This window comes from Cygnus olor, chromosome 9 (assembly GCF_009769625.2).
Source record: "Cygnus olor isolate bCygOlo1 chromosome 9, bCygOlo1.pri.v2, whole genome shotgun sequence".
NCBI lineage: Eukaryota > Metazoa > Chordata > Aves > Anseriformes > Anatidae > Cygnus > Cygnus olor.
Window position 1 is genome coordinate 7,604,337 of NC_049177.1, and position 27,630 is coordinate 7,631,966.

General features: G+C 45.6%; 1 protein-coding gene across 7 annotated transcripts in view; it reads left to right on the forward strand.

Annotated features, from left to right (window-relative positions):
• The window catches only part of PIK3CB (phosphatidylinositol-4,5-bisphosphate 3-kinase catalytic subunit beta), a 129,165-nt gene that overhangs the window by 22,290 nt on the left and 79,245 nt on the right, over positions 1-27,630 (forward strand). For 2 of the 7 annotated variants that reach the window (XM_040566639.1, XM_040566637.1), the window contains 2 exons: positions 2,378-2,538; positions 4,701-4,807. The gene's annotated coding sequence lies outside the window, so the exon portion shown is untranslated. Of the gene's footprint in view, positions 1-2,377; positions 2,539-4,700; positions 4,808-9,712; positions 9,901-18,267; positions 18,393-26,591; positions 27,246-27,630 lie in introns of those variants that run through there. The other 5 variants (XM_040566638.1, XM_040566636.1, XM_040566641.1 and 2 more) reach the window with 5 other exon arrangements.

The window sequence follows — 27,630 nt, forward strand, 5'->3', positions numbered from 1 at the left end:
ACCTCTTTCCACAGGCAGGCCTCCCACATCTGTAAGGCTGTGCTGGGGTGTGTGAAGCTAGTGACAACACCCCCTGGTTCCTAGGAAGAACAACGATACTTCTGAACCCTTGTTGATGGTTTCTGAAGTCGTCATACTTCAGCATCAACTCTGATGCCATTCAGTGGAAAAATGAAAAGGTGACTGACTTGGCCACGGCTCTGAGGATGACAGTCTTCCGAGGCCTTATTCAGTGGAAGGTCTGTGTCCCAGCGATGGTCTTTAAATCAGCAGTGTTTTTGTTAGGGACAGAGCCACAGGATTTTGGCCTCTACTTCAGGAAAACAGAGATGGCGAGGAAGGGCTGGGACCAGGGCCTGCAGAGCCCAGCCCTTGTGCCTGTGAGGAAGCAGCACCCAGGATCGTGGTGCTGCTGGTGGGATGTGCTGCTTTTGCTGCTCGGAGCTGACAGCAGGGACTGGAACGGTATGTTTAAGGTCAGTTTCACAATGCATTAAGCGTAACCAGGACTTGCGTTACTATCCACCCATGCTACTGTCTAGACTCATGTTAGATTATTGTGTGAAAACACCCTTCCTTTCCTCAGATTTGAGTTTTCCACTCTTTTCATTTCCTTGCATAGCCTCGCGTTCAAACATGGACGGGAAAGAGACAAGTTCCCATCTACTGCATCAATCCCATTTATTCCAGGGTATGCTTATACTGAGTCTTCTCTTATTCACCTCTTTTCAGGACCTGAAAAGTTTCAGTCTTTCACTCTGAATTTTCACAGGCCCTGCATTAGCAGCATCTTTGTCGAGAGGAAGGAGCCAACATTGAGGGCTGGTGTTTTATGCTGAAGCAGGCAGGGCTGTGGTCTCCCTCCCTTCCTAGTGCCACTTAGCTTGCCTACCGATTATTTCCACAAGCAGTAAGAGCAGCCATACAACTTCACGTAAGCTCAGCTGTGGCGTGTTCAAATTTCTCAGGTTCCTACAAAGATACTTTTTCACTGTTCCATACCTTCCACGTGTCTTCCTGGCATCTTTGATCGTAACTATGCATTCCCATGAAGGCTTTCCTAAACTGTCTGCAGTAATACCCAGGTAGATTTTGTATTAGCATCATTAACTGTGAGCAGCAGTGTCTGAAAACGACCATACCTAATTACTGAAGTACAACTCTCTCTTAAAAAGCCCAGACTGGATTTTCTTTATCTTATGTCCTGTAATTGAAATTTGGCTTGAAGTGTTTCTAGCTACAGCCAGTAAATAGAAACAAAACCCAATCCCTCAGCAATAACTTATTCACCCATTGTCCAGCAATGTCTCAAATGATTTATTTGATGACTGTTACTTGGCCATGTACAACATGGGGCGAGCAGTGGAAATGATGTTCATTAGGACAGATAGGAGCACTGATGAAAAAGCAGATTCAACTATTGCTGAATGATTTAGTGCATAGGAGACAACTATATACTGGAGACTGAAATGTATGTTTCTATAAGGATTAGGAGAATACATCACGATACGTATCTTCAAACCAGCTGGCATCCAGATATTGTTACCCTTATTTAAGGTTATCCCAACAGGCCAGCTCAGACTTTCCTGAAGTTGGCTTAGGTAATGACTGTTCCCCTCCCTCTCCCATGGATTTTTTCCAGAGAAGTAGGGAACAGCTATCAGTGGGTTTCCAGTAGTGCCCTGAGCAGAGTGTATAGCCAGCACATATGAAAATAAGATAGCATTACTCCTTATAAGATGTAGCAAAATATGGCTTGTAGATATCACCACTATTTTTCCACTTATACAGAGCATTGGTCATAGGCCAATAGAAAAACCTGCCAACCAAAATGTTTTAAGAAAGGGAACACTGTTTGAAGCCTGGCAATAAATGTTTTTTTTTTTCCCTCTGAAATATTTGCTGAACATAAGTAAAGAAGACTCAGAAGAAACGTCTAGTGAGGTTTAACATTTTGTAATCACGTAGATGAATTTGTAAAGGTTTTTCATGCTTTGTTGTTTAATAGATGAGCTATTTAATTAATCCTGTTCAGTTAAACAGTAACTAAACACTGAAAACAATAGATAATGTAGTGCAGTTGGATGAATTCACAAAAAAGCAGTAGTATAACACTAAAATGCAAATGCCATGAAATCTTTGGTTTAAAATTACTTTGCTGTTCTGCCACTTTCTTTGTTTCTTTACGATACTGTTTTTTGCTTGCCAACGAAAACATCGGATGACAATAGCCATGAATACGCAGAGGAGCTGTCTCCCAGGACGTGTAGCTGCAGCCTCTAAACCCAGCATTATGGCAGCAGTCAGAATCCACGTGGCCGATTGTTTTGCAGACATAATGGTGCTGTATTTATGTATCTCTAAACTTGTTTTTCAGGATCTGTGACTGCCTGCGTATCATGAAGCTTGCTGCTTAACAACAGAAATAAAGCACTCATCAGACAGAAGCGATGCGTCAGTGCAAAGTGGAATTCTCAGGACTAAAGTTTATGCGAGGCAACAACAAAATCCACTGTGCCATTCTCTTGGGCAACAAAGGTAATTTGTTATGCAACATAATGAGGACTTGTGTGTGACAGACGGCAGTGGCGTTCGGTTACAGGGCATTGGCATCAACAAGCACATGCAGTGCACAGATATAAGAGAATTGCTATACACAGAGAATTCAAAAGCTTTGATTGTTATTACTGTAATTTATTTTTTCTCCAACTTAAAACATGACAGAATAAACAAATAATTGGGACCAGTCCTGCAGTCCTTTATGGTCTGGGTAGGATCTTCATTGTTTCCTTTTGGGTTGGTCTGTGTCTTAGACATGACCATCGCCTTATGGGCCACAAGGTCAAAGCTCGCAAGTGCTATGCATTTTATGTGGCTCTGACATATTTAACGGGTCTTCTAACTGCCCACAGAAAGAGTACAAAGTGGGAAGTGAGATACCCTCATAATACTGTTTACCAATGCCCAGAAGTCCACAACATCCCACGTGCTCCACTGCTCCTGTTGGTGTCTGTACTTCTAAAAGTCAGTTATCCTTCCTGTAGGGAGCCTGAGGTCATTCGCTTATTTTATAGATAATCTAGCAAGTGGGCTGCATGCGGAGCTGGGAACAGAACCATGGTTCTTAAAGCAGTGAGGTTCATCTGCTTTTCAAAACAAATCTACCTGCTGGTGTGATTGGGCCTCGTGTTTATGATGACTTAAGCTGCTTGCTGCCTCCAGAGCTGGGGTTAGACCCAAAGATCCTGTTTGCTGACATTCCAGTGCTGTCTCAGCAAACGCTTGTGTAACTTGCAGCCAGATTGTGTTCTCCTGGCCCACACTGAATGTTTCCCTTGTTGCTCAGCTGGAGGAGAAAGTCTGGGAGCAACCTCTTCCTGAGAGTTACAAGGGAGAGTTTGGGATCAAGCTTTACTGATCAGTTTACGCAGGGGAAATAAGAAATCAAGACTGTGCCATGCTGTGTGTATAGAGGAGGACTAAGCTGAAGCTGTGTTGGGAACCCTCGTCCTGGAAGTCTGTGGGATTGGTTTTGTGTCTCCAGTGTGCCTGTGACATTGTACCTTATTTGTGCAGTATTCTGGAGTAGTCATAATCATGCAAACAGTTTTATTCTGTGACTCCTGTGTTTAATCTGGTGGTAACATTTGTTTTCTCACTCAAACCACATAGTCAAGCCTGGCTGGCCAGACTACATTAGTGGAAGCTGTTTCTGTAGAGAAGCTGAAGACTTCCATTCCCTTTTGGTTTGTGCCTTAAGCATCACTATTCATGGCAGGATGTTGGAGTTCTTCTGACTGTGCCAGTGACTCAGCAAGGGCCTGATCTGTTTACCTGTACTCAAGCAGGAGTCTAATGACTGCTTAGTGCAGTTATGACAGCAGAACAGTTAAGGGTAAACCACAGAGTTAGCCATGACCTTGGCTAAGCTACCTCACTTCTCTGTGACTTGGATTTCATGGGAGCATTGTCGCTATGAACTTACTTTTTGGGGATTTATTCAAACAGGTTGAAACTGCTAAACAAAACACGTGAAAAAGCTGCACTAAGTCAGTTATGGTGTAATGCTGGGCATGACAGTCAGGTCAAGGTTTTCAGACTGGTATCTCATTGAGAACAACTTTGCTTTTGGGTATCTAAACAGGCACCTGCACTTCGTTTCCAGAGCTGCTGGGCACATGTCATTCATCAGTGCCTTCCTCTCATTATCAGGCACACGGCGTTGCCTGGACCTGTTTTTCCTGTGTGTCTTTTTTACAGCTCCTTGAACAATGGGGATCTGGTCCCGATGGAGATATTTTAGGAGCCACCATGATAGAAATACTTTGATACAGTTTTTTTCTCTTTAATTTAAGCAAGGTTAATTTAATTACTAGCCTACATAATTAAGTCTAACCAAGTGAATATTACATCATAAGAAGCAATAAGATTCCATACTGGGAGGATAAGAGGCAAACAAACCAACCCTGCCTTTCATGCGGAAGATGCTATCTGGCATTTACATAGATACTGTATACGTAATTAAAGCCATCCTTAATGTGTAATGCTGTTATTACAATCCTTGCTATTTTGTAGCAGTTGCTAGATCTTATAGTGAACAAGTGGAAAAATATCCCAGGGAATATAGGAAGCATTACAGTGACTTTGCAGGCAATGACTGTGTTAAAGGAAACCCCACGAGTGTCCTTGTGTTTTTGCAGGGGGGAAAAATCCCACCTTGTTAGCGTCTGTCAGGATGAGTGCCATTTTACATCACAAAACTGCTGATGGTGGAACAGTCTGGGCGCCGTGCACAGGAAGCTCACAGGTGAGTAAGCCGGCTGGCTCTTTCAGCAGCACAAGTACAGAGTGTTTTCAAATTCCCCGTGCTGCTTGACTAAGCCGCAGGGTCAGGGAGAGGTGAGCGGCTGCACTAGACAGCCCTGCATGAGCTGCCCTCCCAGAGGTACCGCGCTTGGCTGCGCAGCGTGGCAGAATTGTGCAGCAGTAGGCTGTCCTGTGTTGGACGTGCCGGAGGGTTGTCTTTCTGCTTGAATGCAGCTACTTGCAAATGCTCTGCTGCTTAGTTCCTCTGCAGCCCTGTTTTCAGGACCCTGTCAAGGTCAAGGCTGTTAATGGATGGGGCTGTGAGTGCACATCTTCCTTTCAGCCTGCGAGGTCTGTGATACGGGGTGATTATTTATGACGTGCTTGTGCGGTACCTAGTGGATCGGAACATCGCTTTCCTCGGTACTTGCAACCTGCCTAGGAGCCGCACAGCCCATGTGTCTCTCATGCATCTGTTGGCCCTGCTGCCTGTTTCCCAGGGTCCCCAAGTGGGCAGCTGGGCTACCCTAGCCTTGGGGCTTGCACCCCAGCTACTGTTCAGAGGGAGCAGCTGGAGCAGTTGATGCTGGGGGTTAAGGCCAGCTTCTAGGGCTTCCTTAAGCCAGCCCTTCCTTTTCGCATAGGCAGGAAGTGAGCACGTGCCTTCCAGCAGTGCCAGTGCCCAGAAACACTTCTGTCAACCTTGCTGACAGAGAGACCTTGAGGGTGGGCGCTACCCTGCATCTGTAACAGAGGATGCCTCCCCACTACCTCAGCTACCCATGCTCTGTTCTGTGCGGTTTAATATTCTGTTTCCAGCACTGCTCAAGTTGGGTATAGCCAGATAAGGAAACAGCTCAGCAATGTTCAGTTGAATGAAGCGTTGCACATAGAACTGCACAGAACTCACACCATTTCCATGAGCAGCTTGCCAGGAAATGAACGAGTGCATCTGTGCAAAACCCACCTTCAGAAGGATTTTTACGCATGAGGACAGATTTGGTACAGCTGCAGAAGGACGTGTGGAGTTGTATGTTCTAGGCATCTGCTTTACAGTCTTTGAAGTACTATGTTAGGGACAGGCTCATCTGGGTCAGGATGGTGGAATTTGCTCCTTGGCAGGAAGCTTGCCATCCGATCGATCTGTGTAGGTGTTTTTCATGCTAATGATGTATCTGTAGACAATGTATCTGTAGTGCTTTTAAGTCAGTACTGTGTTCAGATAGCATCTAGATAAGCCTTTCCAAATTCAGGAAATGCCCACAGCAGGATTTGACTTTGATGGTTAGAGGAGCCATAAATTTGAAGATCTCCCTTTAACCTGCTTGCAGTAAGATTTGAGGGGCCTGCCCCAGGTGAATGCCATGGACAGGATGAGTGGGACTGTCACGGACAGACCGTTGACCAAATCTGTAGTTACAATATTGTAATCTAAACTGGTCTTCAAGCAGGTGTGTTAGAGGTATTTACTAAGTGCAGGGGCTCCATAAGTACCATTAGTAAGATGAAACTTTGATTTGGCACTTTGGAAGTAATGGCAGGTCGGGTATCTAATGAAAAATTAAAGAATGAAATCAGCAGGAAGGGGGGAGCTCCCCCCAGAGCAATAACGTGCTCCCTGAAAGCAGCTGGCACCCTCTGCGGGGACAGCCAGCCTGCGTTCTTCTTGGCTCTTGCTCGTTCCCTGGAGGCTGTGGCTTGGCTTAGTTTCGGTTTTGTTTGTTGTCAGCACAAGTCGATTTGAATGTGGTCTTAGGGAAAACAAAATCTGAGGATCTAGATCAAAGAGTTTCATTTGTGTTTTCATAAGTGGTCCTGCACATTGCTGACAGCAAATGGTTCCCTCCCAGCTGTCAGTCATGCCGAAGCCCAGCCTGACTTTCTCACTTCACTACAGAGCAAGAAATGCTCACGAACCTGCTGCGTTAATACGGGCAAAGATCCCCTCACACAAGGCAAACGTTTGGGAGTAACAGGCCCACTTGCCCTGCATTTCCCTGCCCAGGACACGTGGCTGCCGGGAGGGCCGTGTGGCTCAGACCCCCTGCTCTGCCCACAGCTTGGTCTTGGCTCTCCCCACTGCCTGGGGGCTGCTGCTCTGTGAGCCTGCCACCTTCTCTGCCCCCATGAAGGCAGAATGCCGAGCGCTCCCGAGCCCCGTGCAGGCAGTCACCCTGTGCTGGGGCAGGGGGGAGCTCTCCGTGCTGCTGCCAGGCACTGGTTGTAACACGTGGAGAGGGAGAGGGGGTGCTTGTGTTGGGTTTTCTTGCAGGATTCCAGGTCTTTGGAGCTATGTTCATAAAAGAAAATGTCTACCTTAAAAAAATACATGTAAGCAATTGACTTTTTTTGCCTCAATGGTTGCATGAAAAAAAACTTTAAAAATGAGATTCAGCTGTAACCTAACAGACAGAAATTAACTAAAAATCTGTATGAAAATTCTTCCTTCCAAATTTGCATGATCTTTAAGTGCTAGGTATTGACATCTCTTCAATGCCTAAATTCAAGAGCACGATACTGCTTTTTCCTTCAAGCAGTGTTATAACAACATTGTAACTGTACTTAATACTGTTACATGATGAGAATTAGGCAAGTGCAGACGAGCAAGAAACACTGAACAACACGGAGGCAATTCCTTGTTGATTTCAGAGGATCATCAGGACATTCTCATCATTCTCATTTCTTATCAGGAAAATATGTAAATAGCTCCTGGGGCCTTGCTCAGATAAAGAGGCAAGATCGATTTCAGTAAGCTGCCTTCCAGGAAAATTGCCCTCCTCAAGGTGTCTAATGAGAGTAAAAAGAAAAAGCAAGAAGAATAGAAGGCAGTGATAGATAGTGATGAGAATACAAAGGATACTTGGAACTGGTGAGGGAGAGGCATAGGATTGTCGGATCAGAAGAATACTAAATATACTGATAACTGACAATGGGGCAAGAGGAAACTGTGGTCAGGAGCGTGTGAGTTACGCCTGGTAGATGAGCTGTCTGCAGCCTGAAAAGACCAGCTGTGCTAGTGGACATTCAAAGATTTCTTCACAGCAAAGGCAAGAGGAAAAAAAACACAACACAGCGAGTCAGACTTGTCTCCCAGCAGCTGAGTACTTATTTCCACCTTTCCAGGCCATGCTTTGGTGCCACAGCTGTGCTCTGTGCCTGCCGAACAGCCCTTACTAAGAGAGCACCGTCTGCACAGGGACGGAGGAGGGTGGAAGCAGGGAAGTCTTGTCCGTGTCCTGTAGGTGGAAATGGGAAGTCTGGATTAGGATCTGCCATAGGAACATGTGGCTGAAAATGAGCCAGCAGCACCCTCACTGCTGATTGTTCTCTGGCTTTAACTTGGCACATGAGTTCTCTTGGTATAGGTGAATTGTTCTGGTTCATACAGGGGTGTTGAAAGGAAGCACTGTCCTTTCAAAGCATGGTTTAACCTACAGATACCACAAAAGGTGCTGGAAAAATGCTGCCGAAAGTCAGTCCTGGAGAGATACCTCAGTCAAAATCCATGAATTTTGCTACGGATATAAACTCAAAAGCACCAGAAGTCTCTGAGACAGACTGAAGTGCAAGACACTTCAAGAAGTCTGGAACAGAATTGTTTCTCCTAGTTGTTCCTTCCCAGCTGCTTGTAGGGTTTTCATCACAGCTGCTCTGGATTTATATAGCTGTTAGGATGGGTGTCTGTATTTAGATTATTAAACAACCACTTCCAGACACAGAAGTGATTGCTGGCTCATCGCTGCTGGAAGAAACCAGCAGGATATATTATTTTTCCCTTAAGAAGGCAGTTGTTAAGGAGAGGTCACGAATACATTGGGGAAAGCAGTAAAAAGCTCCGTTTTAGCCCAGATTAATTCACTCATCCCATTTGTCCTGCAGAAAAGAAGCTTGTAACCATGGAAAGGCCGGGGCGACGCAGAGTTCACAGTGAGCAGCAAAGGGCAGGTAGTGTCTCCTTGTGGCGTGGGTTTATACCGTGTAACACTTGACAGACCGCTGGCCTTATTCCCTCTGCAGCTCCAGCTGGGAGCTGCCTGGCCGGGGTGCCCCGGCACCCTTCTCCCGGTGGGAGGGCTGTGTGGTGCTGTGCTGATGCTGCCTCAGGGAGGGAAGCCTGCACCCAGAAGAAACGGCCGGGAAGCCCCTTCCAGCCGGGCTCTGCTGGTGGGGAGGGAGCCTCTGCTCGTCGCAGGGGAGAGCTGTGGCGCTGAGGGTCTGCAAGGTGAGGCCATGGCATGTCCCGAGCCCTCCCCAGAGGCTGGGCAAGGTGGGTCCTGGCGGAGGCGGCTCTGCCTGCCTTTGTGCTGTGGTGTCGGGCACTCTGCCCCGATCACACCCCTGTGTGACCGGCATGGCTATAGCACAAGGCTCGGGGTTGCTGGTGTTCATTGCAAGCTGTTGCCCTTACCAAGCGTTAAAGGAATACCTGGCTTTAGAAATAGCCTTGTCACGTTTTTATCATTTTTTTTCAACTTCATATAGCTGAAAATTCTCATTACACGTTTCTGCAGGTTCTGAAGTCTGTAAGAGGCTGTTGTTAACTCAGCTCCCCTGCCGATGAGCACCCCTCCTGCTGCTTGTGCCAGCCAGTAAGCAGGAGCACGAAGCCGACCTTGTCCCAGGGGGCTTCCCAGGCCTTCCGCTGGGGCATGGTTAGAGGCGGGCAGTTCTTAGAGGCCCCCCGCGGGAGGTGCGGGACGAGCAGCTTGGTGCCGAGGGGCCCGACGCGAGGTGAGAGATGCGCGGGGGGCAAATCCTGCGGGGCCGGCCTGCCCCGGGGCCGGCTTCGCCCTGCGGGTGCTGCCGGAGGAGCCCTGCGAGGAACCCGCCGAGCCCAGACGCCGCTCGGGCCGGGCCGGGGCCGGGCCTGCGAGGGGGAGGAGTAGGAGGAGAGGAGAGGAGGGCCGGGCCGGGCCGAGCCGAGCCGTGCCGCCCCCGGTGGGCCGGGCCGTGCCGCCAGGGCCGCGCTCTCGGTGTGAGCCTGCGGGAGCCGCCGCCGCCAGCGGAGCCGGGTAGGGACGCGGCCGGTTGCTTCTGCCTTTCGCTCCTTCCCTCCCCGCGGCCCCGGCCCCGAGCTGCGGCTGCCCCGGCTCGGTACGGCCCGAGGGGGCTCGGCGCTGCCTCCCGAAGCGCCGGGGGAGAGCCTCGGGGCGGGTGCGCTGCGGGCGGGTCCGCGGCACCTCCGGCTGCTGGGCTGGGGCGGGCTGGGGCAGCCTGGGGTCAGCCTGGGGACAGCCGGCGGCAGCCTGGGGACGGTCCGGCCGCCGGCCGTGCTTCGCCTTCCTCCTGGCCGCTGTGAGCCGGCTTTGGCGTGGTCCCCTCCCTGCCCCGGGTGCATCTCGGTGCCCCGGTCCGCTCGGGGAAGCCGGCTGGGCGGCTGCCTGGTGCGACGTCCCCGGGGAGGTGACTGCCCCCTCCCTGGGGGGCATTTTGGGGCTCTCCTCCCGTGTGACTTGGGGGGGGGGGAGATGAGGAGAACGGGTGGGATTGAGGAAGGGTGGATGGTGGAGCATCAGAGAGAAACCAGAAAAAAGTAAGATGTAAAGCGCCAACAAGACGTGACCGCAGAGGCTGGTTTTCCAGGGAAACTCTGACGCCCCAGAAGGCTGGCAGCGGCCGCTGGTAGGGACACGGGGCTGAGGCTTGCGCCTGCTGCCTGCCAGCCTGCGGCCGGCTGCTCGAGGTGTGGGTGAGAGGTCGCCAATTAAACAGCATTTCAGCTTTTTTTCCTTAAATACTTTCCACGTGTGCTGTCCTGAACTGTAACCTCAAGTTTCTGAATAAGAAAGAGTGTTGTCTGTCTGCTGTACCAAGGTGTTTTCTCTAGCTGTAATTAATCACTGTGTTTTTCCCTTCCCATTAAGCTGCTCACTTGGAGCACTGACACAATCAGAGAGTGTCTTGTTGTACCCTAGGCCAGAGGTATTTCCAGTTTCAGGCTATTGTGTTTTATTGGCAAGTGCAATGTGCTGGAGGTCACTTGGGGCAGTGACCTGCTAAAAGCGTGAGCGGACTGGGAGGGGTCTGATAAGAGCGGAGCCTTCACTGCATACGTGTACTTGGGTTTACTTCTTGCAGACATATCCTGTAAGAGAGCTCAGAAAACTGCTGAGGCACTACAAGCTATACATTGCCCTTAGGTCAGAATCTACACTAAATGTTTGCATGCCGTGTTCTCGTAATAGCTTTTGTACATTTTATGCAGAGATCAGGGCGATGCAGTACATTTCCTGGTGAGCTCAGTCCCTGTTGGCAATAAGGGTCGATGGGTATTGGAGCTGAGATGCTGGAGAGGGGAAGAAATGGAGAAGCAACAGCTAAATACTCGCAATTCCCAAGCGTGGGAAGAGTCAGGCAGCTTCGGGATCTGGCTTCTGTTGTTGGAGCCTCCGGTGTCCTGGTTCATCTTCAGCAGAGGCAATCTCAAGGGGCCCCGGAAGTGGTGAGGCATAGATCTGTCACCAATTGGATTATTTTGCAGAACATTTTAAAGCAAAGCATATGACTTTTGTCAACGCTAGTAGTATATGTATTTTTCAGTTTTGAGTGTTTTGACTGATGGCTTTGACTCAAGTGCAGACCAGCCTCCTTGGCTGGGTGGTGACCAAGGAGGCTGGTGCAAAGTGGGCCCTGGCCCACCTGTACCACTGCAGAAAGAAATTAAAAAATGAAGAGGATAGAAATTAAAAAATGAAGAGGAGACAATTTATAGGAGAAAAACGTCTTGAAGGGTATTTTGAGCAGCTCTGGGTGGCAGCTGGCAAGATCCAAAGTTCACGGAGGGCTGAGAAACAAATGCAGTTGATCTTGCCTGCTTCTTGCCTTGACAGCATCCATGAGTGAAGCGCCCACAGCCACGTCATCCTGGTGTGGCGCTTCCTTCCCTGCGAGCAGGAGCCCTGCACAAAGCTGCGCGCTCCGCTCCAGAAGCCCGCGTGGCGTATGTGGTAATGCTGCTCCCTGTCACACCCGGGTAGGTCTTGTGCTGCTTGTACACCAGTGCCCAGTTCCTAGGCTAGTAGAGCAGTGAGTATCCAGGTTTATTTTCCATGCTGTGGAGGCAGATGTGAACATTTTTTAGGACCTGGGAGTTGCATTGGCATGTTGTGTGCCATACACAGTGCCATTCTTGGGGAAACATTTCCTGAGCTGGTGCTAAACTTTATGACCTTGTCTGGCATGTTCTGGATAGCAGATCTTGTTTTCTGCCTTGGGTAACATTTCTTTAGTTTGGTGGTGAATTTCAGCAAAACCTTTCAGGTCCGTCCTGTGGGAATCCCATTTAATAACAGCCAAGCAGGGTGGCTGAGAGCCTTCCTCTGTAACAGCTGGGTATGAGCAGTGCTGGAAACAGGATACTTGGAAAAATGAACCTTGTCTCTGAACCATTGTGGTTTTTCTAATGAAATCAGTTTGCCACCTGCATCTCTCTGGGGTGTGACTCTATTTTAGAGATGTTGTAAATGTATAAACAACCTTCTGACCTTCCTCACTTCCATCTTTTGCTTTATTCTTGATTTCCTTCTCTTCCTCTTCATCCTTTCTCACAATCGTGTGTCCTTGCAGACATTCCTTATTGCTGGCTGGAGACATGTTACCAATTGAGCATTGTTTCGCAGCTACTTTAGACAAGAGGAGGAAAGAGCTTGCCCAGTGAGACGGAGAGCCTTTAGGATTTAATGAGTACCGCCTCAATATCACATCAGCTAAGGTCCAATTTTATTTTTTTTTGGAAGACATCGCACAATGCTGGTTCTCACCCTTTGAATCCTGAGCATTTGTGGAAGCTCAGCAGAGCTCGCTCAGTGCTGGAACCTCTGTGTGCATACATTGAATTAACTTTTACATTTTGTGAACAGAGTGGACTTTAATTAAGAATTCTGAATGGTGAGACTGAAATTCCCCAGTGACCTTTGATCCAGGAACTCGATCACCCTTGACAGGGTAATGCTGTGAGAGATTTATTATAAGTTTTTCATGGTAGTTTCTCAGGTATAAGGAAGTTGTATTCAAGGCCTGAATATTTGGGCTTATATTTTTAATTTATTCTGATCAGTAAAAACAGCATTGGCACTGAAACTTCTGTGGGAAGGTTGTTTGTGAACTATTAATTATTTTCAGTCTACTTGGCATAATGTGAAGGATTATTAACATAACCAGTCTTGCAGGTGATGATAAATTCAACAAGCATTACTTCTACTTTTTAAAGAGGCTGGTATTCATTATTACTAATCTTTCATGTAGAAGCCCTCTTCCAGCTGACAAAAATTCCTTATAGAACTGACCTAAACCTTGTACTTTGCCAGGAATTTAGGATGGCTTTTTATTTAAAATACAATTTAACATAGCAACCAGAAGCAGGGCCTTCATTTTGACTTGTGGAAAACAAAACATTATGATGATATCTCAACACTGCAAAGTTACTGTACAATAAATTCTGTGTCTTACCAGTCTGTCCTAAGAGGAAGAATGTGTCTGTTAAATCACAGGGTGATTCTCATCATCTGCTTCAATTAAACCTTACCAATATGGCCAGGAGGAAAGCTGTTTTCCGTTGTTCCTATGTATTAACTTTCAATATTGAGGGTAGCAGCCTGAATCAGAGGCCAGCCTGAGAATGCAATTGATGTTTAGACCGACCTGCACTTCTAATCTACCTACAACTTCCTTTGTCAGGTTACTCACAGCTCCAACATAATATTGCTTTTGTGGCTTTGATGGGCTTTTTTTTTTTTTTTTTTGAGAGTACATTTTATTTTCTTGCTGGAACTAGTATCCAGGTTGAAATGAAAGGCTGTTTAGTCTTACTCATTTTACTGTCTCCATTATGTGTTTCCAGGTCGTTTCCAAGCATGCATTTGCTGTGTAGTACCGTATTATATTGACTATTAAAGCATCCCAAGGGGTCAATGGCTTCTGAAAATGGAGCAATAAAACACAAATTCATGGGAAAATAGCATAAGAATGTGAATGCCCATCTATTATATTGACTGGAAGGTATGTGTGAAAAGTTAGCCTGCTGATAATCTAAATAGAGAGCTACTCGTGTATCTGTAGGAAAGGAGAAAAAGAAGTGTCTTCCCCCCAAGGCTCCCAGGTTTGCGGGACTGTGATACTCTACAGCTCCTTCAAACCTCTCATCCCTTCTCTTCCACTTTTGTCTCTTCTAGCCACATTGCCAGTAGCCAGTGTTGTTTTTCATTAATAGTAAATATCTTTTCCCTTAGTGGGCGGGTGGGGTGATGCTGTATCTGTAGTTACAGGAAGTTCATCAGTCAGTTGATTTAGTTACTCACTCGTGTGTGGGCAAGAGATGTGAGAGGGTCACTTGGTAGGGTTAGAAATACTCAGGTTGTTTTACAACAGGAGCACTGCTCTTCTGAGGAAAGCATACCTTTCTGTATCACACCCTTGCAGTGCGACCCTTACGTCTTTATCAGTGGCTTACTGAGCTTTCCATAGTCTAAACAAAGTCGTGGTGCTGCCAGTTGGGCTAGTTTTTCTCAGTGTAGACACTTCTTTTATTTCCCATGAAATGTACCCTCTGTTGTCCTTTTGATGCAGACAGATTTGTGGAACTTGAGATAAGCTGTCATGAAAAATACTGTTTCTCCTAAGCTGAACGTATTGCTTCAGCACCCAGAGCAGAGTACAGGGCATAGCCGACAAGCAGTGATGACACACGTCATCTTCACATGTCCTGCAGTCTTTTTGCTTCCAGTTAAAAACACAGAAATGGGAACCAATGCAAATCGCTGCCCATGTCCCTTTTTTCCACATGCATCTCTGATTAAAATGCTGCAGATGAGTTAATAGTAAAAAGGAATGTCTGCTTCTTGTCTTGACTTCTAACCCAAGTAGTGTTTTGATAGGAAAGAGTCTATTCTGCCATTTGTTGTATGTCCCTTCTGTTATGTGTGGTTGCGGCTAGTAACAGTGTGTATGTAATCTGTATTTTAAAATACCGGTTACAGAGAACACAGAGATTGCAGAGAAGCCAGTGTTATCAGTACACATTACATTTATCCTTCAGGAATACAGCTTGCGTCAAAAGTCTGCAAAATGTCCTCTCAACTTTGTTTTCTAAAATACAGATCCAGATGATTCTTCCTTGCCCTGCAGCTAAGCTGTCAGTGAAGGCAGCTTCCTCAGAAGGGCTCAAACCTTAATTAATACATTAGCAAACTTTCTTATGATTGACCTTTGTGACTTCTGCAGTCCTGTCAAGTTTTCTACTTGCTTGTTTTTTTACAGATTCTTCAGCTGCATGTGTTACCTACATTATTTGTGCTCTGTCTTTGGTGAGTGAGATGGGAACACGGAAATCCCATTTTCATGTTCCCCAGCTGCACAGGCAGTGTATTATAGTTGCACCTGTGTTGGCAGGGTTTTCCTGTGTTAGATTAATTTTGTTGAGCAACTCCAAGTTCCTCTAAAAGAAACGATTTTCCTTTCCTGTATGGCAAGGGAGATTGCAGTCTTCCGAGGCTGTAAACTTGTTTATATCTACCAATAAAGCAGTCGGTAGCATTCAGAGGTACCTAACTGTCTGGTTTAAATTCAGTTCATTTATATGGCTGTTAGTTTGAGTAGCTGCTTTGAGTTCCTTTGCCTCCTTTAGAGGCTGTTGTCCTTGTAGCCAGAGTGTTTCATCTAGTTAGAAGTTTGCCTCTTGTTCTCATTGTTTCTTCTTTCAAAGTCACAAAAGCTGCTCTCTGTGTTTTACTAAATTGGCCTGGGTGACTTCGACAGTTAAATTCTGCAAGTGAGCAAATGTGGTTTCTAACATAGGTGCCCAGTTTTGATGGCCCTAAGCATTCGTGTGCAGACAATTTTTACTTGTTTTCTTCCCCCCTCTCCACCCTGTTCAGCTGGTTGAATTGGCCAGCACTTTTGCCTCACACAGATATCTTATTCTGGTCTAGTTAAAAAAAGTCAGAGGAAATGGCCTTTACCTAGTGAATTTTACCTCAGACAATTTTGTCTCAGTTGCGTCTACTGCATTAAATCGACATATTTCTTACCTTGACATGGAGTTCATTTGAATATAGCTTGCTCAGAGAGCTAGAGCCTGGCCTCGTGCTCTGTTTGTTGGGCTAGCACTGGATTATTTGTGTCTTCTGCGTGGTTCCGTTTGGTTGAATGTTGCTATTTGGGTACATGTGTGCCCCTTGTCCTCATAGCCGCAAGCTGGAAGATGACAGCCCTGCTGCAGCACTGCCTGAGGCAGCTGGAGGGGCTGGCGAGGGGCTGCGTCCGCCTTTCTTAGCAGGCCGAGGATGCACCCTGTAAGGGCCAAACCAGGCAGAGGAGACACCTGCAAGCTGAAGCACAGGCGACATGTGCTAGGCTTGTGTTCTGAAGCACATTGTTGTGACCCACGAACCAGAAAGAAGTCTCTTTCCATGTGGTGTCCACCTTTGCAAGCCCAAGCTTCGCAGCGAAGCCTGTCCTCACAGGCCACGCTTGGTGGCAGAGCAGCCCGTGCTGGGACTGGTGGCCACAAGTTCTTTCTCCCTCCACAGTTCTACAGGTTTGTGAAACCATGCTAAAGTAGCAGGAGCACACTTGGGGCAGTCTTATGTTCTTTACCTTTCAAGTACAAGTGAGTGTAAGTCCCAGGAGTGAACACGCTATTACTACCATTGCATTGAGGCCGAGGCGGGCTGGCGGAGATGAAGTAACTGAGCCAGAACCTGCAGCACGGCTGGTGATTTCAGGTGCATCCTGAGAAGGCAGCCCAGCCTCCCGGGATTTGTAGCACAGTCGTGTAGTTATGGCTTCTGGGTATTTCCCAGAACTCAATGTTAAAAGTAATCCCAGACTGCTTAAGGTGCACCTGTTACAGGCTTCTGTCAGCGTACTCTGATCGTTCTGCTTTAAACTGGGAACAGTTTAGGTGGCGTTGATATTTTTCTCTTGTGCTTGTTCTTTATGGCTTGCTTGGGGGAATCAAGAAAGGGAAGGTCTTTTCCTAGCTGGAAATTGCCAAATTCCCCAAATGCCAGAACTTGGCGTATTGCAACTCTGAATCCAGCTTGTGGTTGTAGGTAAATGTGAAGTCAAGAAACGGTAGGAAGGGGAAGAGCGGAGAGTCAAAGGACAAGAAGGGGTAAGAGGAGGGACAAATTAAGGACACAGTTTGTCATTTTAAATGAGCAGGAAAATGTGGAGAGAATGGAACGAGTTTGTGAGGGACATTAAAATTTTCAATCTTGTTTCTAATTTAAGCACAAGATATAAAAATATGTATTCATATATCTCTCATATGACTTGCTTTGAAGGCTGGTAGAGTTTTTCATGAATAAAGTTCTTCTCTCTGACCTGTCATACTCAATCTTATAAAATAGTAAGGATTTAGCAGCAACAATAAGAAGATATTTGAGCTGGTCTCCTGATTCCACCTTAGCATCCAGAACCAACACACCAGTTGGTGTTTAATAAAAGCTGTAAGAAATAAGCAACTTGCTCCGCATGTGCTAGGGCCACAAGGCTTATGGGAGATGTCAGGGCAGCAGAATGAGGTGGTGTCCCTTTGCATCTTCAGCAGCATCAAGCCCACATTTAGCATTGTTGCTTTGTGTCTACCTTCTGCTCAGGAAAGAAGATCATTCCTAACAAGATTTGGGAAATACTGCTCAAGAGACCTAGTATTCCTCCACCTACTGCTCTGTCTAGGTGGAATTTTGGCCACAAACCAGATTTCTGTGTGTTTTTTCCACCATGTACTACTTTGTTTGCCTCCTGCAGTGTTAATGGGTTGGACTAAAGGATGTCAGCTCAGCTAGAAAGTGTTTTTTGATCGGATGTAACAAGAATCATTTGATACCAGTTTTAAAAGTAACACTGACCAAAACTGGAAAAATAACTTGACAAATGACAGGCTTCTGCCAAATACCTTAGAAAAGGTCACGGTCAGCAAGCCGGTTTGGACAAACGCTGTGGAAAGAAATTGAGTTAAGCTATTTCTTTAAAGAAAAAAAATCTTAATATCATTACAATGTACATCAGATGGGAAAAACTGAAAGGAAAAGGGTGAATTTGAAACCTTGGAAAATTGTGGTCATCTAGATGGAAAGGGTATAAACAGATGGGATGAATTGGAAAGGGCAAAATGTACAGAACCTGGCATGTGCTGAGCACGTATTGGTTTGCAAAGATGGTTCAGCTCCACAGGATTGCTCACGTGTAAGGTTACGTGTGTGGGTATGTGGAATCAATCAATACAGACCCGCAATGGGAGGCAAATTGTTTTTCTGTGCATTAAAAAGGCAGATTGCTAGTTAGGATACTAGGTGTCTCATTATCTGTCAAAGAACTTGAACGGGCAATAGATTTGTTACACAGGCATTTGTTCCTAGTCGCATGACTCTAGTAGCCTTGTATCTAATGCTAATGCATTTGTGTGCTATTACTTGCTAAGTGCAAAGCACTTTGCTAATATGCAGGTCACTTGTTTGCTACTGAGTGAACCAGTTGTGTATCAGCTGCGGCAGTTTCTTGGTGCTTTGATACAAGACACAGGTGGAAGAGAAGAACTCACGTTTAGTGCAAAGACTGGGAGAAACAACATCAGGATAGCTAAGGTTTGTGATAGTCTGCAGGTAATGTCACAGGTGCACCCACATGCAGTACGATTTGCACATGCTCTCTGAATACATACGCTTGGAGGTTATTCTAAGAGTTACCTTACTGTATGGGTGATTTATTCGGAGCTCACCCAGAAGGGTTTATTCCAAACTGTTTTGTTTCAGGGAATATGTGCAGAATGGAAAACCATGTTGTCCTTTTAAACTGTGCTCCAGAAACGCCTTTCAGGTATATTTTATCAGGGTGTGGAGAAATAATATTACTCTGTTACAATCTTCTGCATGTTTACAGGGCTGGAAGGGGCAGGCCCCTGGAGGAATTATCACTGGTTGTAATGAGAAACACAAAGCATCGTTGTTTGAGTTTCCCTCCTTTATTATTCTAATTCAGTGTTTACACAGTGCAACAGTTCCACTTCTTTATTAGATACTAATTAGAGTCTATTCATACTTTTCATTTCCTTTTGAGGGAAGTTATCATCTGATCTGTAACAACTTGAAATAATCAGTTTTTTAATAGAGTTCATATGGCCAACCCACTGCAGAGCTGCATGCCTATTCCCTGAGCTGTTGGCAAGGGAGAAGGGGAGAAAACAACAGAAGAAAACCAAGCTCAGTTTTGCAAGATAAGTTCACGGTAAATGATAATTTATCTGAGCACTGACAATTCTTAGGTTTGTATAAAATGATTAAGACACAAGGTGTCATGGCACATTTTTGTCAGAAAACCCGGCATCCTCTAACAGGGCCTCATTTTGCTAATGTATGTGTATTTCTTTTTAAGCTCACGCATACCTATGAAAAATGATAGTTTGAGATGCGACTAGATTAGAAGAGATGAGAGCATATGTTTCTCTAATACTTTATTCAAGTCTTTTTCTCACAGGAGTATTTTGCATTACAGTCAAGGTTTAAAGGTTAAATATGCGTTTTTAAGTTAACATTAGTGCTTTCCTCTAATAATTTAACTTAGAGTGTTTTAAGAGGTTGTTTTGAGTATGTTATTTGAAGAAATTGGCACAGGATGGACTTTATGTGTACAGGTATTGTTTCACAAACAGATTTTTTTCCTTACAATGTGGAGAAGATTTCTTTTTCTGTGTTGTGGCTGTTGTAGGTACTGGGTCTGTTTGTTGTTAACAGTGCTGGGGAGCAAAGATGGTGTTTTTAACATCGAGCTGATACTCGATGCTTTTTGCTGTCGTGAAATACCCCTTGAGTCCGCACTGTAACTGATTGGCCCTAACTGGAAGTTGTCTTTGTCAGAAAAACTTTTAAATATAGTTTAATGACAAGTTTAATGACACACAATGTGTGTGTTGTTTCAGTTTAAACAGCTCTGCGTTTGTACCAACCTTATGGTGCCATGAGAAATGCTGTCAGAGTTGCATGGAGTAGTTAAAGGCAGCGTGCTCTCTCCTACCGGCATGGCATCGCTGCTCTGCGTTAGCAGCGTGCTGTGGGTTGGGATGTGGATCCCTGCAGCTGAAACAGGCTCGCCAAAGTCCTCTGCTCGAAACTCTGCCTAGTAAGGGTACGGAGCTCTGGGTAGGCACGTATGTAAACACTGCCATATGCCGAGTGGGTATGGGCTGTCACCACCCAGTCTTGGCCTAATGTAATCTCCGTCACGTGCCAGATAAGGAGCCTGCTCCCGGCTGCACCGAGCTCGTGCAGAGAGGGCTGGGGGCTGCTGCTGTGCTGCCAGACACTGCTTTACGGCAAGAGGATGCTGGGGTGTGTCAGGGTGGCGTCTGTCCTTTCTTGTACATGGGGCCAGGTTGCTGTGAAGTTAGGGGGAGCAGGGCTGGGGGGCTGGAAAGCGCGGGGGCCTGCAGGTCGTCCCCCATTCCTGTGGGCAAGAGGAGGGGAACACGCTTTTGGTGGATGGCTTGGGGTTGGGGGGGGAAGGTGAGTGTGAATGCACTTGCGCTGGCATCTTGTTCCTCTGCACAGAGAGCTTATACCTAACTTTGGTGCCCTCAGTACCCTGGCTGAAAAATGAACTTCTTTTAGTTGAAAATAATTTCTCAAAAAGCCTAGAAGCCACTGGTCCTTCTTAAAGTCTGCCTAGCCCTGGCAGTAATGTACTTTGAAGTCTAGAAATCAGAAGTTTTATCCTTCTTACACCAAAAGAGGTTATTTCACCTCTTTTGGGATGTATAAATGCAGTGAGTTACTGATTCTTAGGAAGGCAGCAGTGGAGAGCCAAAACTTTCTCTGGAGACCTTTGCAGCTGGTTTGGCCTTTCCAGTGGTGGTACGTCCATGGGGGAGCTAAAAGCAGTGAGGAGCTTAGCATTCAAAAGCCCTTCTTCAAAACCCTTCTTACTGAGCTCTGGCATTCCTGTGGTAGCTGTGATAGCAATCATTAACTCATTGCTGTGTTGCTGGAAACAGTTTTCTGAGCAGGACGGGCTCGCTCTGGCATGGGTTTTGCTTTGTGCCCGTCCTAATTGGCCCGCCCACAAAGACTAGCCCCATATCAGTTACTGAGATGTGCGCAGCAGTTCTCGTGTTATTGTGACCTGATTCTGCCCCGATGGCCACGATTTCTGTTTCCATGTGCTTCTATTTTCTTTGAACAGTCACTGCTACCGGTGCTGCAGTTACTGTGCAGAGGGTGGAAGCCTTCTGAGAGCTGGCAGCCTTGGCTCTGGAGCTGTGCTAGGCAGAGCTGCAAGCTCATTGCTTCTCATCCACGTCTGGGAGACCAGACAAAAAGGCTGCTGATGTAAGCATGGGGACAGAGAGGGGTTAGAGGAGGTTGCTTTCTGGTATTTCTGCTTTCCATTTGTTGCCCAAACAGGAGTACATTTCTTACTACTTGCCGTTTGTCTCTGGGAACAGTCTTCTTGCAACTGCATAATGAAGCCTGGGGGAGCTCATTGCAGTCTTCCAAAAAGTTTGATTGGAGCCAAATGATCAGTAAACATCAAAGCAGGTTATTAATATCCTATCTTTGGATGTTCTTGTGTTTTGCTATGCCAGAAAACAGCGTGTGTGCTGTTGGTTATGAAAGACTATCAAAAACCTGTTAAAACACTGTGCTAGTTTGTCATACTTTCAACTTTGAAGACCTGTTGAGCTCTTGTGTTTTCAAACGGCTTTGTGTATTAAAAAAAGATTTTGCAGGATCAGTGGGACCCTTGGTTCTAAGTAATGCTCAGTGCTGCTGGTACCGTGGCCTCGGTCAGGCCCCAGGATTGCCAGCAAAACGATTCGGTTGTGCAAAGAAGAACAGTGCGGCTCACCCTGCAACTATCAGCCGGCCCTGTGCGGCTAGCAGACATTAAAAGAAATAATTTATACTTGGAAAATGTTGTAGAAAGTGCATGACTTTGAATGGGGCTGTGGGGTATGAAGGTGAGGTTTTTGCCCAAGTGCTTTTGAGAGTGGAATTTGGTGTTGTTTGCTGGGAGTTCCTCAGATACTTGACCTTGTAGGTCGGTCTCCTACAGCAAATCCTTTGGGAACATACAAATTCCAGTGGAAAATCCCAGAAATTTTCTTGGGCAGTTCTCCTTTGGGACTAATGGATTTCAGTCTCACTGGAGTGATCCAAAGCCTATCTTCATCTGAGTGATACTTTAGCGTTTTTACGATCCTCCCTTGGAAGCACGTCCCCTCTTGGCTGCTTTGCTCAGAACCACATTTGCCCCTGTTGTGGAGTGTCAGAGTCAGTGAAGGAAGAGGAATTACTAGTACACGCTGTGCAAACATGTGCATGCCTGAAGCAGTACTGAATTCCAAGGGGATTTCCTCTACCAGTCTGAAAAGGGCTGTGGCTTCCCAACACTGTGCTCTCACTCCCTGAGAAGAAAATACGTGAAAATACATAGGCTCAGAGCTGGGGGGGGATAATCACTGGACAATTTGTGATGGGAAGCCAGAGGTTCATGTAAAACATCCTCAGTGGTATGAGAAGAGGAGAAGAACCCAGCATGCTTCTGACTGGAATTTGCCTTTTTGTCCTTAAATGTACTACCATAACTGCAGCGTTCTGGGACATCGAGTTACTTCGTTGCAGAGGCTGAGAGGGCATCAGAGAGATCCTTTCCTGAGTAAAGCTTCATTTGGTAAGACTTCTAAGATCTATATTGGGAGATAGGGAAGGAAGAAGCCTCCAGTCAGTGACTGGTAGGAGTAAATACTTCATTAATATTAAGCTTTAGGTGCAGAAGAATGGAGGAAGTTATTTTTTTCCACTGTCACAGAGGAAAGCAATAGCAGTTAAGCCGGGGCCTGCAGCAGGAACACTTACTGGAAATGTTTACATGGTACTTAATACCTTGACATGCATTATTCACTTGTGTAACGCTATCTGGGGTGGAGCAGGGAGGAGTGGCTTTGCCGAAGAATGTTTGCTCCCCATGGAATATTTTTCTGAGCATAGCTACGTTTTTTTGGCAATGAGAGACATTCTGGGAATAATAATAATAATAATAATAATAATAATAATAAAAACCTCTTCAGACACATTTTTATAAACTGCTGGAATGTGTTCTCTTGCAAAGGTGACCCAGCCATACCCAGAAGGCTAGCCTGGCCCTGGGCAGTGATATCTTGCTTTGTTGTACAGCAGAATTTCAACAGAAACCCTCACTGAGCCCCTTCCAAGCAGGAGAGCTATGCAGTAAGTGGTGGAGCTACTTAAATGGATGTGGTTTTCACACTGGAAATGAAACCCAACTTTCCCTCTCAGAGGTTTAAGCAGCAAGCACTCTCCTGGGCGAGCTGCTTCAGCGTGTGCTTCGGTCTTCTGATGTGTCTGAAGGGCTTCCTGAACTGCAGCCAAATGCACTGTGCCTTGAGAAAAGGGCAAAACAGTTCATCTGCTCATATTAGCAATGTCACTGTGATACAGGAGAAGGAGATGGGAAGGAGAAACAGACTGGAAAGCATGAAGTTAAGCTGGCACCTCTCGGCTTGCCTCTGTGTTTATTTGGCATCCAAACTGACAGTAATGTCATGATTCACCTGCTGTGTGATTTGTTTCACTGACAGCGCTATGATAAATAGAGAATTGGCATCATTTGCACAGTAGTTTAATCTGCTGGGGTACGATTCATAGAAATGAAGCTTTCGCACTTGTTGTGATATATTGCCAGACTGAGTGGGTGAAAAAGGCACATACTTGGATTCGGTTAATCAATACCTGGAAACAGTGTTGGAAAGAGACTGAGCACAAAGCATGGAGCTGTGAAGTAGTAAGACGAGGCTGAATTTGTTAGTTTTAAAAGTAACGATGATATGCTTTCAATGCTGCAATGATTTTTTTTTTTTCTTATGGCATCTAGCCAGGTTCGGTAACATTGACTACTTAGGACTGAAAACGAAGATGATGTGTATGTAGCTGAAAGAAACTGTCTAAACTGTAATTCCTAGAAATAACATGAGTCTTCCTGGTTCAGGCTGACTGCACTTTCCAGCAACAAAACTTATTGGGGGAATTGTTTCAAACTATGGGGGAATTGTTTCAAACTATGTTGTGGCATTTTAGGAGTATTCCTAGAATCTCTGCAGCACTGTTTGTGCAGCGCCCGTTAATAACACTTTGTGGACACTGTTCTGAAATGCATCAGACATTGTTTTTTTTCTGAGGGTAGAACTCAAGGCTTGTGATGGTGATGAGTTAAATTTATAAATCCATGAGATGAAAGTGCTTCAGTTTGTTCCACCAGTGTTGCATGTTCTTGGTTCTCACTGATTTCACTGCATCTTAGTGACTCTATTTGCACCATCTTAGCGTTGAAAAACAGTTTTATAGCAAAAGAAACGTTGATATGAATAGATGCTCGTAAATTAGTGTGAGAGGTTTATAGGCACTTAAGACATTCTTAATAAGAAATCCATAAATTCCGTTTGAATGCCTAACTGCTAGTTACATGTATTTTGATAGTCCTTTTAAAAATAGAAACTCATAAGTAGTATTAAAATCTTAACCTATTCATAAGTGTGAGGATGCTCAAATCTGACATTTTAAATAGGGTTTCAAAATTATAGTCCATTTATAGCTAAAAATAGGTATTTTAAGAGGAATGATGTTGCATGTAATATGTTATTTTTCTTGTGTTTATTGATGTTGAAATTTCACATAGGTTTTTTCAGTCTGCTCTAGTATGTAGGTACAGATACATACACTTATACTAGCTTACTAGTAGTGTGTAACCGTCAATGGGGTTGAAGTGATCATGTTTTCTGTGGGCTAGTGAAATGTTAATGCAGTATCTGTGCTGGGAGCAGTAATAAAACGCATTTGCTTTTATCTCTTTCTTTGGTTTATACGTGACATATAGCTTGTGGGAGATAAAGAAAGACTTGTTTCTGAGCAAGTCTTTCGTGAATCACAAATGGCACGTGACCAAATTCAGAAGTGGTGTTCGCTGTGTGCTGCAGGTCAGTAAATGTATTTGACTCAAAGGGTAACCACGTTGGTGTAGGTTAAAGACTAGGGACTTTAAAAGGTTAAAAACAAGGGCTAAAGACTCTGTTCTCTCCTGTGGCAGTTCTACACAAAATGAAGCTTTGCTAAGCCTGATTTACAGCATTGACGTAAGTGACTGGACAATGATCTCTAAGCAGACTTGACAAAACACGAGTTCAAAGTCTTCTGGAACGCCAGATTCAGAAACAAGCCTACCTTAGCACGTTCCAGAGCCACAGTCATTAAAAAGTGTGATGCACAGTAGTATTCGTGATCATCATTACTCTATTCACTGTCAGTCGTGACATCTCTTCCTTTCTCAAAACAGCATTAACAGAAAGGCCATCCAGAAAATAAATATGTAAGGAAGGTGGGGGAGAGGTGGGTTTCTTTAAGCCGTTTCTGTTCCAGTTCTCGTAATTCATTTCTTCCCTAGTCCTTGCCCGTGGCTGAGAACAGTAATATACCATTAACCCAAGGGATGTGAGACATGCCGTGCGGTGCTTGGAAGGGTGTCACAAGCTCCTCCTGTAAGGATAAGAACCCATTTTATTGCCTTTTCAATTGTTGGACAGTCTAATCCCAGTAAGCATTTTAGCAAAATGGAACTACTAAGCTAATTGTGAAACCTGATGCTTGATTTTCATAATTAGCACATTGCAAAGATGAACATAACTGGTAATATATGTGTACCAAGGCAAGTGTGGCAGCTATTACACTTTAAGTGCTATCTAACACATTAAAACCTGCTGGACATTGAAGCCTATTTTTAGTAAAGAAATAAATAAGCTGGCTGTGCCCTACTTTTTGTCAAAATGTGTCATGGGATCTTTATGTTTGATTAGAAAAGTCAGCAGAAATAACACAAGGGAACTCAGTGTCTCATCTAAAAAGTGGCAATCTTAACAATCCAGCGCTTCTTTTTATGACAAAGAAATGTTAATAATAGGGTATGAGCTCAGCCCCGCAAAGTGGGCAGGTGAGACAGTAGCTGGCGGGAGATCTGCCTGTGTGCCGTGCTTTTGATGAAATGTTATTTTGTGTTGATGAATGGAACTGTTTTTGCAAAATCCGTGTAAGGAAACTGGAAGAACTAAGAAGTATGTAGAAATATCTAAATATTATTTATATATAAAAAAACATATATCTATTATATATAGCAGCGAGGTCACCCTGCCACTTCAGGATGTGCTTGCTCTTTGCAAAGCTCATAGTCTTGTTAACTCTGAGCAACTTCTTTTGATCTTCACTGTCTGAGGCAACGTGCGTGTCCACATGCCCGATGAGCAAGCTGTCCTATAAAGTGAGGCCATACCTAGAAACGTGCTTGCCATGAGCAGGTGCAGAACATAAGCAACCATGTAGACAAATGCTATAGCACAGAATGAGTGACAGCTATGTGCTTTCAAGGAGTTCCTCTACAGGTAAGTTGTATCAAAAATGCTGCTTTATTACAACACAGTTGGCACAGAATTGGCGTAAATGATCAAAAATGCCACCATTGAAGAGTGTCTGCCCGAGTACTTCTAGTCACGGCTTCTCTGTGATCCGAAGCAATACTGTGGTGCACCTTCCTGGTGTGGATCTACAGAACAAGGAGAGAGGGCTCGCTCCCAGCTCTTCCTGGCACACCTGCAGCCTCCGTACAGAGGGACTCTCCTTTCCAACTCCCCCAGTCCGTGATCTGGGTTTTGGGAGCCTGAGAGAAGCAGCCGTGCTCTGTGAGCAAGCAGAGGAGCTTTGGTGGGCTGAGGCCTCTCTCTGGCTGGGACCCACCCCAGCATGCCAGCTCCTGCAGCTTGCATCAGAGGGGAAAAGGGGAAGGAGCTCAGCCCACTCGCTCACAGCAGGGCTCTGTCTGCCCTGACGGATGTATCAGCTGATGTGCTCGTACTGCTGGCGTGTTACAGTGGTCAGCAGAGGTCAGGGAGGTTAAGGAAGAGGCCCTCTGTTTCAAGTGGCTTTAGGTCATTTAAGTTAGGCTTACAGTTTTAAAATGAAAGGCCTCACACTGAATTCAGTAAAGACGGCAGAGCAGTGAAGTGCAGGGATGACGAGTATCTGGGTGTCAGTGCTCTGTAAGGTCCTGCTTTAGATAACAGCCAGCCCCTCTGGCACCTCTCCGTATGCTACAAGTCCTCAGAACTTTCCCACTGCATTTTGCACATACCAAATAACGGTTTAGCAAAGCGGTGTTAAAAGCTGCTTGTTCTCGCTGCAGGCTGTAGCTTCATTGGCCAAATTCAGCATCCGTTTGTCTGACATCTGCATTTGCAGTCTGGTACTGAGTGTCACTCAGTCCATTATTTGCTGTTGCCTCCCCCTTCGTTGCAGTCAGTGTACAAACAAAGAGCAGCTTCTTACGGGAGCGGAGCTGCGCAGAACACCTTCGGAGGGAGCGTTATGCTTTCCAGTTGGAGCTAGGTGAGGGTCATCGGGTCTTCGCCGCAGCCATTAGCGCTATAACAGCATGCCCCGAGAGGCCCTGGTGGCAGAGGGCGGCTTTGATCCCCTAGGTTGGTCCAACATCTGCAGAGGCCGGGAAGGTCCAGTCCAGCCGACCAGTTTTATTTATCAGCTGAGACTCACACCATATCTTCCTGTATCATGCCGCTTATAAGCTGTGGCAGTGTTAGATGGTATTGCAAGACTTTGACCTCATGCATTCAGTCGTGGTTAGACTTAGTAAACATACCAAATTCCTCAGGAATGTCTTTAATGTTTTCTTTTTAGGAGATTGAATATAAACTTTGCTAGTTAAACCTGATTCCTGTGATTTGTTGTTTCTAAATACAAGGCACAAAACTGT